Source organism: Periplaneta americana, chromosome 3, assembly GCF_040183065.1.
Source record: "Periplaneta americana isolate PAMFEO1 chromosome 3, P.americana_PAMFEO1_priV1, whole genome shotgun sequence".
NCBI lineage: Eukaryota > Metazoa > Arthropoda > Insecta > Blattodea > Blattidae > Periplaneta > Periplaneta americana.
Window position 1 is genome coordinate 120,812,193 of NC_091119.1, and position 21,943 is coordinate 120,834,135.

The 21,943-nt window shown below is 34.3% G+C and overlaps 1 protein-coding gene across 3 annotated transcripts in view; it reads left to right on the plus strand.

Annotated features, from left to right (window-relative positions):
• sm (heterogeneous nuclear ribonucleoprotein L) overlaps positions 1 to 21,943 on the plus strand; it is a 528,618-nt gene that overhangs the window by 456,217 nt on the left and 50,458 nt on the right. The gene's annotated exons all lie outside the window — the stretch shown is intronic.

Consider the following 21,943-nt stretch of genomic DNA (forward strand, 5'->3'; position numbering starts at 1 on the left):
CCAAGGCCAAGTCGGCAAAGCTAGCAAAGCATCAAACAGCAACAGAGTTGGAGACCTTGGAGTTAGAAGGCAGAAGGGGGGAGAGAAGAATGCTGAACCATCGAAAGAAGAGAGTAGTGATCGAGGAAATGAAATAAGTGCGGGGAATAGAAGGGGAAATATTGAGAGTGCAAATCGTACTAGGAGTGCGAAACGAGGGGACAATAGAGAAGAAAAAACTGTTTATAATCTCAGAAAGTGGTGTATTAGTGGGTTCAAATAATAGCTGGTGTAAGTTATGTAATGGATAATTCAAATTGAACTGCGACATTTTTTTCAGGGTTATTGAATAATAGTTTTGTTCTAATACGGTTATAAATAAAGTGTAAAAAAATGTGCTAGGCTGCGAGCGCGAATGTGTAGTATAAGAAGTGCTTAGTCAGTGTATTTAATAATAGGGTGAATTTTTGGGGAAATAGTCAACGAGGGTTAGGGTTATATATTAAATACGTAAGGTTAAAGGTATTATGTTATTTACAAGACGGCAGTATTTAGTTAGTTATGAGAAAAGGGGAATGAAGTTGAATGTAGGAATAGGACAAGAAATTAATATTAAGTGAAAGTGAAAGGAACATGGACAGGCTTCAAGGGTCACATCACGGCTTTGTTAAAATTGTAAATAGTGTAAGTAAGGAAATGCTGGCCCGAATACAGAAATGTGAAGGGCCAGCAGGACCGAGTATATTGAGAAATATACCATATACCATACCATATAAAATTAGCTGTAAATAATCCGGAAAACAGTAATAGTGACAGATCCACACCTGTGGAGTAACGGTTAGAGTGTCTGGCCGCGAAATTAGGTGGCCCGGGTTCCATTCCCGGTCGGAGCAAGTTACCTGGTTGAGGTTTTTTCCGGGGTTTTCCCTCAACCCAATATGAGCAAATGCTGGGTAACTTTCGGTGCTGGATTCCGGACTCATTTCACCGGCATTATCACCTTCATCTCATTCAGATGCTAAATAACCTAAGATGTTGATAAAGCGTTGTAAAATAACCTACTAAAATAAAAAAAATTAGGGACAGACATGTTTAAGCCCGTATCTCCTTAAGCTGGCTTCTGAGACTCTAGGTTTCCTATGTAAGAATGTTCAGTAGAGTATCCTCTACGTCCTGTTTAATTTTTGCACGCTTTTACTGAAACACCCTGCTTAATGGAGAATTAGTGAAGTGATGGTGGCGAAATAGATTAAGTTTACTTCAAGGAAACCTACTTCGGTACGTTCTCTGTGCATCTCAGATTCCATCTGAGTGGAACCCAAGTTTTCAAAATGAGAAACCGATACAGTAGCCCGCCCACTACCTATAGTTAAGTAAAATGACTATAAAGAGCATGTGACATGGTGGCAAATTACATTTATAAATGTTGTAATGAATTTTGAATGTACTGCTAATTAACGAAAACAGATGTACGAACTAATTGCGTGGTTTTATTATAATGCAGGCTGATTAGCCCCAAGCTTCATGAGTTCTGCAACGTTGTTATCGTGTGGTGCTGTTCCCTGTCACTTTGTGTTGTTTCCATTAGAGCCGAGCACCGATTCGTTGTCTGTAACGTTCCATGCACCAAAGTGCTTTTCTGTTTTTAAAGCCCTTCTCTATCTCCGTCCGAAATTGTTGCTTAAAATGGACGCGGCTACGAAAATCAAGAATATGACTTCGAAAGCGATACTATACAATCTCGTAGCTTAGTGGTTTAACAGTTTGGTGCTGCAAGTGCACTGATCAGTATGGGTCTAGCTTATTTATAGTGTTTACATTGGCCATGGACTTAATCATGGCCATACACCAGGGTTGTGGAGTTTTCATGTAACGTCTAATGCAATTATTCACTGTCGTCGGGTATTATTATTATTATTATTATTATTATTATTATTATTATTATTATTACTATTACAGAAAAAATAAGTGGGCAGAAGTGAATTCATTCATTCATGCTGTCATCCATCCATTCGTAGCTTTCACTCCAAACCTAGCATTCTCCAATCTTTCCTATTTTCCTCCCTTCCTCTTAGTCTCCGTATACGATAGGCGAATAATGGAGGATTTATAATTGCCAGAGAGAAATTTTAAACATACTTTTCGCAGGTAAACAACTCATGATATCAGATTCAGAAGATAATTACAGATTCCAACAACAAAATTCTAAAAGAGTGTAGCTTAACAATTTCAACAACAAAATCTAAAGTAATGACATTTCGAGGTTAAAACTCAAAAGAGGTGTAAATATTAATAACAATATTATCAACAGTAATATCACAAGTGCTGACAGTTTTCGGTGATTTAATTGAACTTCAGGAATGTTTCGTGTCATAGTTATTATTTCGAGACCGCAGATCGAGAAGTATAAAATTATCTCTTGATAAAAACATAAGTTTAAAAACGAAATTAAATTACCGATGGAAACTATTTTGCACGGATGTAATTAGGCTATATAATTCCTATAGGTATAACTGGATCCTTCTGCATAATTGATTAAATTTTTTTCCTGTCAAAGCAGATGTTATAAAGACTTAGCAACCTCTGCAAATACAGAGTGCTTCACGAGGATTTACCGTCCCTTACGGAGCTTATTTCTGAAAACATTCTGAGCAAAAAATGTCATATAAACATTTTGTCCTAATCTCAATATTTTCAAAGTTACGTTAATTTGAAGTTGTTAGTAAAATACTTTTTTTTTTTTTTTTTAAGAGTAAAGAAAATATTACAAATAGAGAATGAACTATTCAGAAGTGTCATTTCTTTAATTGGCTAGTGTACTGAAGCTAAAAATGTGTCGTTAATAATTGTTTTGCACAGATTTTATTTTTCAGTCTTTAACTAAAAATGACATCATTCTTTTGCACTTGCCTTTTTTAAGTGCATAAGAATTGTTACAAATCATACGACTTCGGGAACTTGATTCTTTATAGTTTAATTATCGTAATGTAAGAATTTACAAGAGTGGCGTGATTTGTAACAATTGTTGTGATAAATTTGTAAGAAAATGTAATTTTGTAGTTAAAAATCGAAAAAAAAAAAAACTACGAAGCAACTATGGAATTCACAACACATTTTTAGCTTCAGTATACTAGCTAATTAAAGAAATGATACACCTGAATAGTTCATTCTTATCTGTAATATTCTTTTACCCTTAAAACTAAGGAATATTGGTATTTTACAAACAACTTCAAATTAGTGTAATTCTGAAAATACTGAGATTAGGACAAATGTTTATGTGACTTTTTTGCTCAGAATGTCTTCGGAAATAAGCTCCGTAAGGGACGGTAAATCCTCGTGAATCACCCTGTACGAGTATAACATTCATAAGGAAACATTTGAGGTTGGTAATGTCATAACATCTTATTGTGAACTTATTTTCGGTAAAATTTAGTATTAAGGATTGCACACTTTTCCTCTATGATCACCACTTACTTTTCTTTTTCTGTCACCTAAAGCGGCAAGTTTTCAGTCTCGCACCGACTCTCGCATGTCGACTATAGAGTCATTCCACGTCAAATCGCACAAAATTATACAAATTTTGACCTTCATATTTCTGATTGCGTTTATATTTTTTTTTTACCGACTCTATGGGTCTAATAAACCAACAAGTGTATTTTTATTTCCTCCTAAGTCCACATGTTTTTAAAATATTACAAGTTAAAATTCGTTAAAAATGTCGCACAATGCAACATTTAAAGCGTCATATTTCTGACGATATTGATGTTAAAATTGTTTTGAAAAAAAAAATGCGTTTAAAAGCTTAAAGTACTGTCTTTTATTAAATATTTACTAACTAATTTTAATATAATTATTACAAATATTGTTTTATAATTCAATTTTTAAAACATATATATATATCAATGTGAAATAGCCCTATTAAAAATCTAAAAAACAAAATGCTTACTAGGTGCACTGAAGTATTCTTAATAATTCCAGAAAAAATAAGAATGAGATCTCCAATAGTTTAATGCAAATTTAATTACTTACGACACAATGTGTAGCGGTTGGCGCAGCAGCAGTGGACGGGAAGCGTTAAAGCGCGCTGGGAGGTTTATCGGCGCTGGATGATTGACTGAACGTTGCAACATTGCATCCAGTACGGATCAAGTCAGTCGAGGAAACACTGTTAATTTACTTATTATGATATCTTAAAATAATTGTACATTATGCTTTTTAAATGTTTCTTTTCATTCACACTTTAAATTTTCATTCGCCTACCTTCTTTCTTGAAAGAAAATTGTTTTACTAAATCTTCAGTTTTTGACAACGGAATGAAAGAATGTAATTTTAATGTACCAGTTATTGGTTTTAGATTATGTTATCTGGCCTGCAAATTTTTAGTGTGGTTTTTGTGCTTATTCAATGGACAAAATATAAATGACACGTTAGAAATGTTTTTTGTGACCAATCAGTTTTTGGGTGTTGTTATAGGATCTTGTATAGGCTAACTCTCGTGGCAAGTCTTTTAACGTATCTCCAATGCCATCACATGGACCTTTACCATGCGACGTTCCAAAGAAGTGTTATTCAGCACTAATTCCATAATCGTCTTCATGTAAGCAATTGTATAATTTTTTTTTAATTGTGAACTTGATTCATTGGAAAAGTAATGATGTTTTTCATATCGTTGAATTCTTGCTTTAAGAAAGAAAAAAGTGAAAGGGATCGGTGTCATGTTTCATGGTTTCTGAGATGACAATACTTTTGTAACGAATTTCTGTATCTCCTTTGAAATATATTACGAAAGGATTTATTTATTTAAATATACAGAATAAAGAATATAATTACAAACAATTGTATTGTGAACTTGATCCATTTGAAAAGTAGATGATTTTTTTTTTCATATCGTTGAATTCTTGCTTTAAGAAATTGATTGCTTCGGATTGAAAAAAAGTGAAAGGGATCGGTGTCATGTTTCATAGTTTCTGAGATGACAATATTTTTGTAACGAATTTCTGTATCTCCTTTGAAATACACTGCCGAGCAAAAAAAAAAAAAAAAAAACGCAACACTTGAATAAATTTGAAATATCTAATTATAATACAAATTATAACATTACTGTGTGCTTCTATGGACCTGTTTGTCTTAAGCAAGTATATTAATTCTTGTTTTGGGAAGGAAAGTATACTCACTGGGTGGTTTATGACACCCTTTTTGCCACTTCCAGTCCCTCACTCTATATTTATTGCTGTGCCATTAAAATTTACAACCCTAAACACAAGCAGCAAAAACAAAGCTACAACACTATTCTTTTCTTTTTATGCTTATAATGGAATTCTGTGATAATGAACTCAGTTTTAAACAATATTTACGAGAGTTAAGATGCCGTTAAGCCCCGAGAACGCCACTAGAGAAGTCGCGTTGGTAGAGGATGACCACAGCTTACGTTATGTGACTCAGGAGTTGCATACATGGCCCTGTAGCTCTTGAAGAGTATCTGAAGCATGGTGACGAACATTCCTTCCTAAAATATCCCACAGATGATCAATTGGGTTAAGATCCGGACTATGTGATGGCCATTGCATGAGTTGGATCCCTACTTCATTGAGGTACTGGAGGACATATCGCGCCACACGAGGACGTGTATTGTCTTCCAAGAGCACGAAATTGTTACCAATAAATGATGCAAAAGAAAGAACATGTTCCCCAAGGATTTCTTTCATGTATCGATGGGCAGTAAGAAACTCACACTCCACAAAGACAAGGTCCATAAGTAGAGTAAAATTGATGCCTGCCCACACCATCACTGAACGGCTATGAAATGCTGTCCATGATGAAAATTTGCATGGAGAATACCTTTCTCCAGTCCTCTTCAACACTTTTTCTCTTCCATCTGGGGATCTGAGGCAGAATTGGGTCTCATCGGAGAACAAAACTGTGCTCTACTGTTCCTCAGCCCATGCCTGATCTTCCTTTGCAAACTGTAAGCAAGTTTCACGATGTTCTCTTGTAAGTTCTGAGCCAGGAGCAGTTCTTCTGGAGATCAGGCCAGCTTCATGTAACCTCCTCCTCACACTCCACTCACTGACATTCACACCTCGCACTTTTTCCAGTCGATTTCTGGCTTAGACCGTAGTGGTGCGACGGTTACGCAGCACTTGAAGGCGCAAGAACTGGTCATCTATTGCAAGAAGTTAATCTTTTCTTACCATATTCCGGTCTTTGAGAATATGAACAAAGTTCCCTGTACCTCTGCACTGTACGTGAAACCGTCGACGAAGTTGTATGCAACACCTGATCCACATAACGTAAGATGCTGCTACCCTCTACCAACGCCACTGCTCTAGCAGCTTTCATGGGTTTTAACGGCATCTTAACTCTCTTAAACGTTGTTTAAAACTCAGTTCAATATCACAGAATTCCATTATAAGCAAAAAAAGAAAACAAAAATGTTGTATATTTGTTTTAGCTGCTTGTGTTTAGGATTGTAAATTTTAATGTCAGAGCAATAAATACAGACTAAGGGACAGGGAGTGGCAAAGATCGTGTCACAAACCACGCAATGGGTATACTTTTCTTCCAAAAACATGAATTAACACTTGCCTAACACAAAGAGGTCCATAAAAGCACACAGTAATGCTATAATTTGTATTATAGTTTGATATTTCAAATTTATTCAAGTGTTGCGTTTTTTTTTTTTTTTGCTCGGCATGTATATTACGAAAGGATTTATTTATTTATTTATTTATTTATTTATTTATTTATTTATTTATTTATTTATTTATTTATTTATTTATTTATTTATTTATTTATTTATTTATGTAAATATACAGAATAAAGAATATAATTTAAAAAAGAGAAATAGAAATAAAGTAATACAATCAATATAAAAAAGGAGATACAGTAGTATTAACAAAATTTGAGACCGAATGAGCAGCGCTCGTGTTCTGTCGCAGTTCAGATATAATATTAATAGGCCTATAAGAGAATGTAAAATAAAATAGGAAGTAAAATTAAAATTGTATTGTATTGTATTGTATTGTGGCTTGGCATATGTTCCAATGCACACCTTGTATTGAATCTTGTCTTACAAATGAATAATTTTCAGAAAAGTCTGCAATAACTATGTAATTTTCAGGTTGTACATTTCTTTACATTCCGTCAAAAATAAAATATGGCTGACTTTTGAAAGGATGACGATGCATCTTCTACATGAAAAACTTTACATGCTAGGGAGCCTTTTACTTTTTGAAACTTTTCACTGGGGTATCGTTTTTGTTGTAGCTTTCTTTTCTTGATAGGGGATTCTATTGACATCAAACTCTTGCTTAATTCCTCAATATTTGTGATTTCTAGCACTGTATCCATAGAACTGCTAGAAGAAGAACTGGGATAATCACTTTCTCTGTCCGCACTTTCATTTGATTCATGTTTATTAATATCACAAGAACTACCGGCTTCACATATAATTTCACCTGACCTATCCGGAAATTGATTGATTTTTACGGAACGAATCACATATTTGCACATTCAAAGACTTTTTTAAATTGAGCTTTATCAATAAGTCGCGACTTACGCGTCTTAGTGTACTTTTCTTTTTAAAAGCGTGATTAGGAAGGTAAATGGATTTAAAGACTAGTTATATATTACGCGATCTTTACCATCACTCATGTTGTATAGAAGTCACGTCACTGCCTGAAATTCAAACCCAAACTGATTATTTTTCTCTTCTATATTTTGTCTCCTGCCATCTGTTTACTGCCATAAAGTTTACTGCCATACCCAGCCTTGCTATCATCAAACACTTGGCTATATTACAGTATTACAGTATAAACATACAACACTGTGAAGGGCTTCCCCTCTTAGCTGAGCTGACAATAATAAAATAATTTTAGATAAGATATTTACTGTTCCTTAAGGTATTATTTATTTGATGATTAGTATGGTGACATCAGATGCAACGGGGAATTTCGTGAAACTTTCCACGGGCAGCCTTCTAGCCTATGGCTGCAAGCAGTTCATTAGCTGGGCATCGCGAGCGCATGCATGCCTCCGGAAAATAAATTGTTACAAATGTATGGGTGCCGATCCCATATTTATGAATGAGTAGTTTACAGATAATACATTAGCGAACAAGCCCCCCCCCTTTTTTTTTCTTCAGATTTTTAACTTGGTTATTTAATATAGTAATTTTGCTTTGAAAAAGAAATGATTAAAAAATAGGCCAAATTTTAAATTTATTTGTGATAGGCCTAAAGTAATAAAAAGTGTTGTATTTAGTCTTTCAAATGCGCCAAACCGAAAATCTCAATTATATGTAGACACAGAGTTCCAAGTGAGTTTATGTAACAGTGCGCGCATAATTTGCGTAACTTCAAATAGTCATAACTACACAAATAATTAATAATTGTGAAAATAAAACAATACGGGTTTCCTTATTTGATGTCTGGAAGTCATAAAAAAAATTCGACCATTTCCGAGAGGGTCGTGATTTATTGCTGTGCCATTTGACGTGGAATGACTCTATAGCGGGATATCCCACGTTCGCGCAAGTTGACTCCCGCAGCAATCCTCATTTTTTACCCTCTATTTCTTTTAGTGTTCGTTGGTGTTAATATTTTCACATCCAAATTTTTCCATGCTTGCTTAGTGCTTCGTACTAACCGCTAATAACTTCGAGAACAGTGATCGAATCGAAAGCAGAGATGAGAGGGATAGAAAACTTTGGAATAAAACAAATGAAAGTAGGATAAAATACTACCAAATATTAATTTTCAGTTCATTTCGCTGAGAGACGTTCGCGTGAAGTTACGGAGCAAGTAAACACATTCGATTATGTAGGAAGTTGTTGCATATGGAAATGAAAAAGACATTGGCAGTAAAATTGCAAACTTTTTTTATATCAGGAATTAATGCTCGTACTTTCAAATCCACCTAGGCACGAAAGAATACATTCCTCTGCAATTATCATATATGGTAGTGAAATTTAGAGCTAAAGATTGTCAGGTTAAAATCCGCCGAGATGAAATTTATTCATAGAACAGGACGATGCAATGTATTGGCCTGAACACGCATTTAAAAAAAGTATAATCGTACAAAATGAATTGCACATGTAAACCGAATGCCCATATCAAGATTGTGAAAAGTAATAATGAAATTGATATTCTTCAAATTGAAGAAGAAATCAAAGCCTATCAATGAAGAAACTGACGGATCACAGGGTCTTTTATCCTTGAATGGATGATGATGATGATGATGATGACGATGATAGAGAAGTAACTTTAAAAACTTTTTAGTGTCTATTCAACAATACCCGTGCATCAGCCTGCCTTACCAGCTTGCGTAATTTAAATTAATTTTGGCTGAATTTTACTTGTATTGCACTGTTTCTTCTTGACCATTCTGTCCATTTTTAATCATGTTTTCTGTCATATTAAAATATGGAGATCGAAATAAGGTTTCCATAAATTTCAGCGTTTGTAGAATAACCATAGGTGTACAGTGTGAATTGTATGCTTGAGTCTGATAAATTTGGCTGAATTTTACTTGTATTGCACTGTTTCTTCTTGACCATTCTGTCCATTTTTAATCATGTTTTCTGTCATATTAAAATATGGAGATCGAAATAAGGTTTCCATAAATTTCAGCGTTTGTAGAATAACCATAGGTGTACAGTGTGAATTGTATGCTTGAGTCTGATAAATTAATCCCAAACTCAGTTCATGAATGCTATTTTGAAGATTTCGTACGATGTATAGTAAAGATGTTAGCTGGCTATCTTTCCTTCGATTACATGCAAACTTCCCTACTCTCGATGCGACTGTGCATCCTCGAAGTAGCCTATAATAAATTATTGATCTTTCCTTATGTTTGACAGTGAAAATACAGTTTTACATTTGAATTAAAATTGTTTCATTACGTCGTACTTACTATTTTTTTGTCATGAAGCTTACATTTTCTCAGTATTGAATATTACGATGTTCCAGAAAATTTAATCGCATCTCATGTTTTATTTATATATATATATATATATATATATATATATATATATATATATATAAAGTCCAGTCCTTGGAATATTTCTGGCGTCACGACTATGAAAGTCCTTTAATTAATAATCCTACGAATTGATATAAGGAAATTGGTTGGCAGATTTTTCAGTACATTTTTATGCTAATTTGGAACACGTCTTATTCTAGGATTGTTCTGAACCTTAGAACAAGTCTTCGTTCATCACGAATATTTTAATATCTCCTGCATTCACTGTGATTCTTGATATTTGTAAGCTATACTTTGAATGGTGGAATATGCTTTTTCTAATAATGATCGCTTAATCTCTGCGAGATTTAGATTTATTGCAAGATTTGCAATGAAATCACGTTCCCGTGCATTAGTTTCAAATTTCAGATACTTCAGACCTGTAGGCCTGCATTTTTCATAGAAACTCAGTCAGAGGTACGGACCTTCTGCGCGATTTAAATCTGCAACATAGTTACCAAATCCACTTCGCTAACGAAGCGGGCCATGCTAAGGATTTTTATCGCTCTTAACTGAGTTTGAATACGAACCTAGGATCTAATGATCAATCATTGATCAACTATGACGACTTGATTATAGATTAAGGATACAAAAACCCTTAACTTGTCAGATGAGATGCTGCTGTATATTCGGTTATATATAAACTTGTACGGTTTGTCTTATAGAGTTCCCCCCCCCCCCAGATGTTTACTCAACTATATGGTGAAAGTCGAGTAATCCCATGGATAATACTCGGACTCTTCTCGCAGTTACCATTTCCACCGAAGTTAGATAATCGCGCCATTAAATAAACATAACAAAATATAAAACAAGATGTTCATTCTGCAGGATATGTGTCGGACGCGTAGGCCTGCAGCGTGGAAATAAAAGTTTGAGTGTGATTTCTGGCAATGTGGTTCTCTTCTTACGTCCGTATACACCATATTCATTACACGCTGTTCAGAGTCTGTGACATAATGATACGTAATTGATGGAATGATAACCGAAGTATACGTCTAATAACTTTAGGAACTGCGACCTGACCTTCGGTGGGTTAGTAGTGGCAGTGAATGCTGCAGAAGAGTCTGTTTGTGGACTGTTAGTTGGACGGGGACATAAATGCACCCGCCGGTTTTTGAGCTGAGCCCGAGCTATTGTGGCGCCGCGCTGCACTCATGCGGTGGGGTCGGGTCGAGTCCTCCGGGCTCCGGTTGTCATGGATCGATTTAGCAGCGACCGGAGCCCTGTCCCCTTCTCCCCCCACTCTTCGCTCATCTCCGGGACATGAGGACAGCTCATCTGACTTCCTGCTCCTCTTGGCTCGTGGTTTTATTTCCCTTTTTCGGCGAGATCTTGAACCCAACATTGTTTGATTAATTTTATGCGACTGCAGCGCCCCTCACGGCCACGCGCGTGCTGACCTCCAGTGCGCACGATTTTCCGTATTTTTTCACAGGTGTCTGAATCGCGGAAAACGAATGACAGTGGAACTGATGTATTTCATTTTATATTTGATTTAGAACTCTTCGTTCAGTCGTATCGGACATAAATGACTATACATCCATTTTAATGCATGTGTACGTAGATGAACTTCGGTACTGAACGATGAAGAGATGTCGGACGCTATGCTTCTGCAGTGAACACGTTATGAATGCATGAATGTATGTATTTGTCTTTAAGCAATATACACTTTGGTGAGGCGGCAATTCACATTATTATTATTATTATTATTATTATTATTATTATTATTATTATTATTATTATTATTATTATACAGTGCCGTCTCCCCGTTTTACAACGCATCTCGTACAATCATTTAGGACATTACTTATTTTAATTTACTATTGCAGTTCTTCCTCTAGTCTTTACTTGTCTGTCATCAATTCTTCCACTACTTTACTCCTAACCCATTATTATACCAAAAATACTATAATTCTAATTTTTACCCCTCCCCCGTATGACACATTTCCCTTCACTTCACGTCTCTAATTATTTACACTTTTTACTGCTAACTTTATTTAGGTCTTAGTTTTCTTTTCTCAAGATTTATTTCCCCTCCCACCATTTCCTTAAGTCATACTGTTTTTTCACCTTATTTTCAATATTAGCGAATACTTGTGTTTATACAGTAATGTCATTAAATTCAGGGGGTTATATTTTTAGATACTTCAAACAAAAAAGTTTACAATTTTGCTTTCTTTTAGAGAAAAAAAAATATATGAAACATTTCATAGCGTGTTTTGAAGCCAGTGATTTAATTACCAATTTGCTCAATCAATTTAAGAGAGCAGTGCATTATGATGATAAATGATTGAAAGGATTTTAGTTCGGGCCTTTAAAATTCTTTTCAAAACGTAAAGTTACATTTGTTCAGGTCAAATTTCTGTACATTTAAAAGACAATACTAAAATCCTTTCAATCGTTTATCATCATAATGCATTGCTCTCTTAAACTGACTGAGCATATTGGGAATTCAATCAATGGCTTTCCCAAAACACGCTGTGAACTGCTGCATATAAAACAATTTTAGTCTTGAAAAGAAAGCAAAATCGAATTAAACTTTTTTGTTTGAAATATCTTAAAGAATAACCCCCCTTAAATTAATGACATTACTTACGGTTCACTCTGTATAATGTGTCTCCGGTTGGAGAAGCGTTACTAATATAGATGTGTATTAGGAAAAGGAAGAAAATCTAATTTGAAGAACAACTTAAATACTCGCAATAGAAGAGTCTAATTTTCAAAGAGAGTCCAGAAAGTTCTGAAACAGTAATATAAGAAAAGATTGTAAACCTTAAAAAGAAAAAAATGAAATTACCAATGTTTTGAATGAAATGTTAGATGTATGGAAGGAATATTTAAAAACCTTTTAGGTGGAGAAGAACAGATAGTAAACGAAGAAAATGCAGATGAAACAGTAGAATAAAGTGCTTTGATAAATGACAGCCTTGAAGATGATACGGATGATTGGGAACTACCAACTTCAAAAGATATGGAAGCTGTTATAAAAGGTTGAATGAAAGAGCACCAGGACTTGACAATATTAGCAAAGATGTAATTAAATTATATGAACTTGATTTGATTGGAAACTATTATACAAAATAATAATTATTGTTTTGAGAACTACAACCAGATGAATGCGAAGAGGATTTGATATGTCCACTACACAATAAAGATGACCCAGTGTAATGTAAAAACTATCATGAGGTTACGCTTTGTATTCCTAACCTATTATTCTCAAACACGTTATACTTACTTCAGGAACAATCAATGTGGATTTAGGCCAGAAAAATCTATAGTAAGTCAGATCCATACATTAAGGCAAATATTGTAAAAAAAATAGAAAATACTGTTTAGTTTCTACAGAGAATGAATCTAGTTAAAAGTTTAAGTGGTCGAATATTAAAGTGACTGTGATAATTGTCAATTTTTTGTTATGAATTTATTTTTATGCTTCATAATGAAGAATGGACTGATTAATTTTTGTAGTAGTATCTTCAAAGAGAAATTGTTGATTTTACATTTTTTTTTTTTTTTTTTTTGTTTTTATTTGTCATTAAGATAATCAGAATAAACATTGATTTCGTTACAAACCTAAGTGACCGAATGTTAAAGAGAGTAACTGTACCTCTGATTTTTGTCTTCAGAAATGCGCAAGTCAAAAAAAGGTATGCTAGTAATAATTCCATACAACGTTAAACTTCTAGAAAACTTAAGTACAGAGAATTCCTGTGGCTTTCTTTATTGTAGACCTAGTATAATTTTGTTTGTTTCTTATTTTTGCCGTATAGTTTTTCTAATACGTTCATTTTATTGTTTAATCGCAATGGTAAAAATCTGATAGGATTCTATTGCAATAGAATATATCAAATATCTCATTAAAATTGGATTAACAACAACAAAAAAGTTATAATAAACGAAGAAAAACGTTCCTTTCCTAAATAACGGACTGATAAACTGTGGTTTCATTGTTTACTTATTTAGTTACTAGCCGTACCCGTGCGCTCCGCTGCACCCGTTACAAATAAATTAAAGTAATTACATAATTAAAATAGGACATTTGATCCAGAGAACATTCGTGTTTGATAGAAGGATAAATAGTTTAATATGTTACTTAATTTAAATTGTGTTTAAATAATTAAAATGCGATCATTTCGGTCCAGAGAGCACTCATTTGGTACAATGACAATTCCTTTAACATGTTTCTTAATTTGTTATTACATGCAACCATAGTTTAATGAACACTGACATCATTTAGATTTAATGTCTATACTTTATTTTACTTGCTATATGTTTCCATTTAATTATGGTAATAACTTAATTTTAACCCTTCTTTTCTACGTATTCAGTAAATGGCGTTTGGCCCACTATGGTTCTGAACCCTTCAAATAAATTAACTTATATTATATTATATTATATTATATTATATTATATTATGTTATATTATATTATATTATATTACATTATATTATATCAGAAGTTACTGTAATAACATTATAGCATTATGTCCATCTAGAGAAACTACACTTTCCAATCGTGAAATAATAATTAATTATACAAATCGGTTAATTTAGCTTCCGATATTGCTTCACACAAACACAGAAACATTCTCTGTAGGCTATCTTTCATAGCTTTCGATTGTTGCTGTCCAAGGCCCCTTATATACGAAGTCATTTGTTTTTTATTTCATTATACGGCCTTAGATGGCAGTTATTTTAATTTTAAAACTCATTTATCTCATTAAATATCAGTCCTATCAAATTTTTTCTAGGAATAAAACTTATCGCAAATTATTTTTAAAGAAACTTTCGTTATGTAACATTTTTCACAAAAATCAATAATAAGCGAGATATTTCGATTTATTTAATTCTGGCCCCCCTTATAACCCCCCTTTTAAATAACGTAAATGCCATATAGCCTAAAATCTAAGTTACAACGAACTTAATTTATATTCCAATTTTCATCGAAATCCGTTCAGCCATTATTGCGTGAAAAGGTAACAAACATACAGACAGATAGACAGACAGACAGACAGACAGACATACAAACAAAAATTTCAAAAAAAGCGATTTTCGGTTTCAGAGTGGTTAATTATATATGTTAGGACCAATTATTTTTGGAAAATCGAAAATTACCAGCAAAATTTCGGCTACAGATTTATTATTAGTATAGATAAACCATTGATTTAATGTATGAGTATTCAGCATATATCTGGGCAATTCATAAATGAAGCGTTTAACGATCTTTGAAAATTGCAAAAACATAATGAAACAATCATGACATTAGAATAACAGAAGGAATGTATTGTATACTGAGAAGTTCCTGTGGCCATTTTTTCAATCACAAGTACAATAGGCTATACCGCAAACCAAACTTAGATCCTTATGGTGAGAAACGTCATCTGTGGTTGGACCGTCTACACGTGAAGGTCAGGATGGAACTGCGTGGCATTATTTAAAGTTGTGAGAAGTTTGATGAAACTGTTGGTCATAATTAGGGTATAGATTTTAGCATATTTACATGTTTTATTTCTTAGTTGCAAATCATATGCTACCATTAGGCCTATATGAATTCATTTCAAGTTATTTGTAATCGAAAGTCAAGATTTTATAGTGCATATTTAAGAGGTTAATGCATACTACAGCTTTTATCGCATATTTTATATTCTAGCAATCTGGTGCTTAAACCAAGATTATGAATACGGAAAATCTGAAAAATGAAATACAGAAGAAATACAGGCATTGAAAAACACAGTAATTACAGTACTAATTTTGTCCAAGACTGGTATCGTATTGGACTTCATTTCACCGTCCTTAGCAACCTAGACAATGGCATTCACGGCAGTGAATTGTTTTTTTTTTTTAAATCACTCTTTCCATTACAACCATCACATTAGCAATATATACACTACCGGTCAAAAGTTTTCGATCACCTATCACAACTATGGATTTGTGGTTAAAACAGGGATTTCGTTTTGAATATTCTACCATATCATAATGTTAGAGAGAGAAAATATTTATTTTGTTGGTATATTTAGTTTTTCCGATGTGTTTGTACATTGAAATAAAATATAGGCTATAGTTGTTTTCATGGCTGATCGAAAACTTTTGACCATTAGTGTACATTCATTAATTTATAACTTCTTCAGAAACAACACATTGCAAAGAAAACGCACACAATTAAAATGTGATATAACATACGAGATAAGCAGGTTCTATGCGCTCGTGGAAATTATCACTCTCGCCTTTGCCTCGGACGCTAAACTTTCCACTGGCGGATAAAATCGACTTATACTTTCTTATATGTACTATAAATTACTATTATTTAGACAGAATAAGAAATGAAGCTGTGCTAGAAAGAGTGGGTGAAGAACGAAAAATACTGAAATTGATCAGAAAGGGGGGGGGGAAGGAAATTGGCTGGGTCACTGGCTAAGAAGAAACTGCTTTCTGAAGGATGCACTAGAAGGAATGGTGAACGGAAGAAAAGTTCGGGCAGAAGGAGATATCAAATGATAAAAAACATTAAGATACGTGGATCATACGCGGGGACTGAAAGGAAGGCGGAAAATAGGAAATATTGGATAATGCTGGGTTTGCAGTGAAAGACTTGCCCTTGAGCTTAACACTATGTGTTGACAGAATTCTTTGCGCTTGCTAAACTCAAATTTCACCGCCTATCCACAATAATGTGATCACCATAATACAATTTTCTGTTTTCTACTTTCCGACGCGACGTAGCAAATCAAAATATTTCATTTCACGGTGAGAAGTCAGAACAGGTGTCTAACAGAGTAAATTGCTTAAAATAAAATACTTTTTTTTTTGTCTTTGCATATAAATGGTGTTGGACAGCAACCTCGCATGATAATAAATTGAACAAAATGAGATTACACTTTATTTCTATCAAAGAACCTTCGAAAACACATCTCAAGTCAAGCAAATGGATACAAACTTCACAAGAAGAGACTTAAATATTGTCTTGTGTCAGATATTTGTTCGTTATCAGGATATTAAAATGTTTTTCACTCCCTTGTAAAATTGAATATTTTGACATACAAGGTTGTTCATCGTTATATTCTAGTGTTTAAGCGCATACGTGCATGCGTATTTTGCCGTTTTTAGTGCATATGAATCCTCCCACTGGTCATAATAAACGCATGTTCCCCAAGGACACGACATGCGCGAATATGTATACACATATGCGTACGTGCACTATTAATAATTAGGTTGGTTGCAGTCACCTCCACCGCCGCAGGATTGGACTGTTTCTGTTGTTCTTATTGAATATTTTTAAGTTAATGGGTTTCTCTGATGTCTCCAAAGAGGCGTACGATTGTCAAAACTCAAGTGTTTTACTCCGCAGACGTATTTGAGCTTTGTAAACCTAATGCTGGGCGGAAATACGATGAGTTTTGGCACTACTCCAAGCTTTTACCTTATACAATAACTCGACGTGCAAGCACCATATCGATGACTAAGAAATGATACCTCGTATCTGTGAATTTGCAGGTGAATCAGAAAACTGATTAAAAATTAATTAGGTATATATGTTTCTGCTTTGCAAGATCTTTATTCGAGGACAAAATATTAGTTAACTGTCCAATTTTGTGAACATAATAATCACATAGTTATTCTAGATACGAGAGTATCACTTTTTAGCCATCGACATGCTACTCCAGAAGCGAACCCACGACTGTATAGTTTTCATACATCCTCATTACTGCGTCTTGACCCTTGCGTACATTGTACTCTTGTATGCATATTTAGGTTATAAAATATATCAATAATGTAATGTATCAAGCATGATAAAGTGAATATGGCTAGAAGTACATAACACACGTACGCCTACAGTATTACAGGAAGCCTTTTTTTGCGACAAAAATAATTAATTGAGCAAATCGAAACTTCTTGCACGTTATTATGTTACACTTGTTCAGTAAAGGAAATACAGCCTAACACAAATTCATGTACTCTTGTGTATATATAATTTTTGCTGTATTTTCATAGCTTCGATTGAAATATGTCGCATTCAGTTGAATTAACGGATATCTATTGTTATCAGCAGTATGGAGCTGGTCAGATAATGTGTGATTAGTAGAGACGAGAATTTCATACACTGTAAAATCCCAAGATATGTATGCATTCATGCAGTATCAAACTATAAAGCACGCATGATTAAACGAAAAATACATTAAAATATGCACTTTAATTTTTGTTCGAAAATTTTTTATTTCACTTTACTTTTTTTTTTGCACAGTTAACAACTAACATTTTTAAAATGGTTTCTGTGAGGTTCCTGCGTTTGCCAGTCAATATGTTTTTGTAGGCAGAGAGTGATCTCTCTACATAATAAGTTATGGGTAGCCTACAAACTTGAATGAACCTTTTTCTGTTATTTAATTTTTTTTCTTTTCCTTATTCAATCCCGATTTCTTAAGCTAAAGTGAGCTGAGGTGTCCACTCAAAATCATTAAAACATGCATTTAAACTGAATGTAATGTATATTATATACATGATTAAGCTAAAAATGTCTTAAGTATGCATTATGCATGGAAAAAGTACATATATTTGGAACCGGAAAGTAATGAAATGGATAAGTACTAAGTTTGAGCTATGTCCTATGTTCCTAAAAAAAATTTGCATGGAATTCTCGTCTCTAATGATTAGCATCATGTGCATATAGAGTGTTAGTTGGGAGGCCTGAAGGAAAAATACCTTTAGGGAGGCCGAGACGTAGATGGGAGGATAATATTAAAATGGATTTGAGGGAGGTAGGATATGATGCTAGGGACTGGATTAATCTTGTTCAGGATAGGGACAGATGTCGGGCTTATGTGAGGGTGGCAATGAACCTTCAGGTTCTCTAAAAGCCATTTGTAAGTAAATATACCAGTTGATTGTGTATTTATATCTCGCCATAAAGGAATTGACAGGCCCGAAGTAGATAATTATGAGATCTGTTAAGGTGCAACATGAGCTTCACCCAGTCTTCAGTAGGAAAACTGTCAGATCTGATAATAATATTCTCCATTGCCGCCATGTGTGACGTTGCATTACCAGCTTACTGGAGCCGCCCTTTCCAGTAACACTGCGTGATGAATTCATAATGCGTTGTCCATGTTGTAATAATAATGCCGAACAGGGTGGTCTTGTATCAGTTGCAGGCTTCATATGTGGGGGAATGTTTGTGCTGGTTGCCCTAGTCCTGAATTTTTAAACATCTTTCGGAAGATTCCAAGCCGCCTCTGTGTTTGTAGCTAAATTATACAGGTGTTTTAATTCAGTCATTTCTTACTAATGAGCTCGAAACCAGGGCGAAATTCGAGACCTAATTAAATGTCTTGAAAAACTTCGGAGTTGGCTATTGAACATCAGAATGTATTAAACTGAATTAGAAATGAATATGCTGTAGAGAAAACTGAACTTCACTTGTTTAGTTAATTTTTGTTCCTTTACTTCATATCTACTTTTTTCTTTATGAAAAGTTTTAAGAATATCTTTCCTTGCTCTGTTTCCCTGCTATAACTTGAGACGTCTTTACTGATGTCACGTAACTCTTTCTGGATCCTTTAATCCGACGAACATTTGAGAGGGATTCGTTGGACCGTTATGATTCGGCCTTTTGTTTCCTGTGTAGAATCAGAAAGTCTTCGAAAGAAAGGACTGCTTTTTTCAGGTTATCGATTTTGGATTTACGTGTTATCCAGCACCCTACGTCATGAAATATTGACTTAGATTGAATGTATTAATTTTTATTATTATTATTATTATTATTATTATTATTATTATTATTATTATTATTATTATTATTATTATTAATTTGCATCGATCATGTCAGGAAGAGATTAAAATAGTGACCTTAACATGAATGGGCCACCCACGTAGCTCAGTCGTGAGATGCTTGTCTGCCGATCCAGAGTTATTCTCATGTCTGGGTTCGATTCCCGCAAAACTAATAGATCTTATGGTACAAAAACTTAATTATAAAGACATTATCAGTTTATTGAGTCTCGTCTACAGAACATTAAGCTCAAAATACATAAAATACAACATCATAATTCAAAAAGTTAATAAGCAAGCTTAGGATTCGAGACAACCTAAGAATGAAGTGAAGTCAACAGTGCAACGGAGTACAGATGGAGTTTTGTTTACCTGTGCGTCAGTGTACAATCCGGTTCGTGATCAGAGGTACAATATTCTTCCGTCTCTCCCTACGAAACGAACTCAGGCCATCACAGTACATTCTCAATTCGTAGTGAACAGTTTTTTTTTCGAACTAGTGCAAGTATGTACATGATTGTTCATTGTCGCCGAGGGACATGAAAATTTGTGAGGTATGTATCCTACTTAATTTTCCACCGTCACTAGGTTGTACTATTAACATTAGAATACAACGCAGCACATTGACGTCGTTGTCTACATTCACAGTACTTGTTCAAGGAACTCTATAATCAAGTAGTGCATACATTGGTTGCTAAAGTGTCCCGGGTCCTAAGCCTGTTAATAAGATACAATGTAACATCTTAAAAAGACTAGCTGATAAAAATAATGGGCAGACAAATGCACATACTAAAATAATAACTAGGCCTGAGAAATATATGCCGATATACTACTAGTGCACTTCGTGCGCCTCTAACTTTGAGTACGTCTCAGAGTTGGGGTGAGTTAACGCATTGTCTTTTTTTTTACTTCGTTATTTAACGACGCTGTATCAGCTACGAGGTTATTTAGCGTCTATGGGATTGGTGATAGCGAGATTTTTGGCGAGATGAGGCTGAGGATTCGCCATAGATTACCTGATATTTGGCTTACGATTGGGAAAAACCTCGGAAAAAACCCAACCAGGTAATCAGCCCAAGCGGGAATCGAACCCGCGCCCGAGCGCTACGCCGGTGGCTAACGCAATGTCTTTCGTTCGTTTGTACTCATGCTTATCATCATGTTAGTACTCAGCATTTGGGTGGTTGAAGCACAACTATCTTTGTTAAAGAAAAATTGCACTATTTTAAAGACATTTTATTTTCTGTCTGTAGAAAATACACCTAATATAACATTGACAAGTATCAGCCTTATTATTTCACTATGTTAATATGATGGTGTATTACGTTTTTGTTTTACATAATTTTTCATTTCATGTATTGTTGCAGTGAATAACAAACCACATTTTCAAATTTTCAAAGGAGAATGATTGCCTGTTGCTAGAAATCACAGCCTTAATCTAGAGAAACTTCGTTCCACTTCTGCAGAAACAATGGGGGGAATATTTGAAATATTTTATACAGCATTATGTATCTCAAAATCTGTATCATTATTATAAATTTCATCATTTGAAATTAAGTTACAAATTTCGTCCTCGGCATCTTGCTATTATTCTTCTTTACAGGACTTCTAATGTTGCCTGTTGCGAATAGCAATACTCGGTCGTAATGTAACCGATCAACTAAAGTTCACTGCTGAACGAAACACACTGAAATCCCCCACCCCAACGTAATTACGTACCTAAAGTCAGAGGCGCATGAAGTGCAATGTAACGGCATACAATTCTTAGCCCTAATAATAACACATACAAAACATAATACTGTAGGAAATGAAACTTAGTCTACATATAGGAGAAGTAATAGAAACAGCACAATGAAACACACTATAACAGTAAGTGGAAAGTAACGTATTAGTTTCCTCCTTACTGAAATTTTCTTTTGTATGTGTGCTGGGAACCCGAATATTGATGGAACAACTTCTGCTCTGAGTAATTTTGCTTGCGCTCAGGAGCGAACTTGACACATTCATTTGTGGAATGTCTACTATATGCAACTGTGTTTGGAATGTTTGTTTTAGGATTTCAGGGCGAGAATGCGGAAACCTCTTAAAAATTAAAAGGTGTAATAATTTTAATGGTCAAGATTACTTAAATGATTACTGGCCTAGACTTATAGTAATGCTAATGCTACATTTTACTTTCTTTT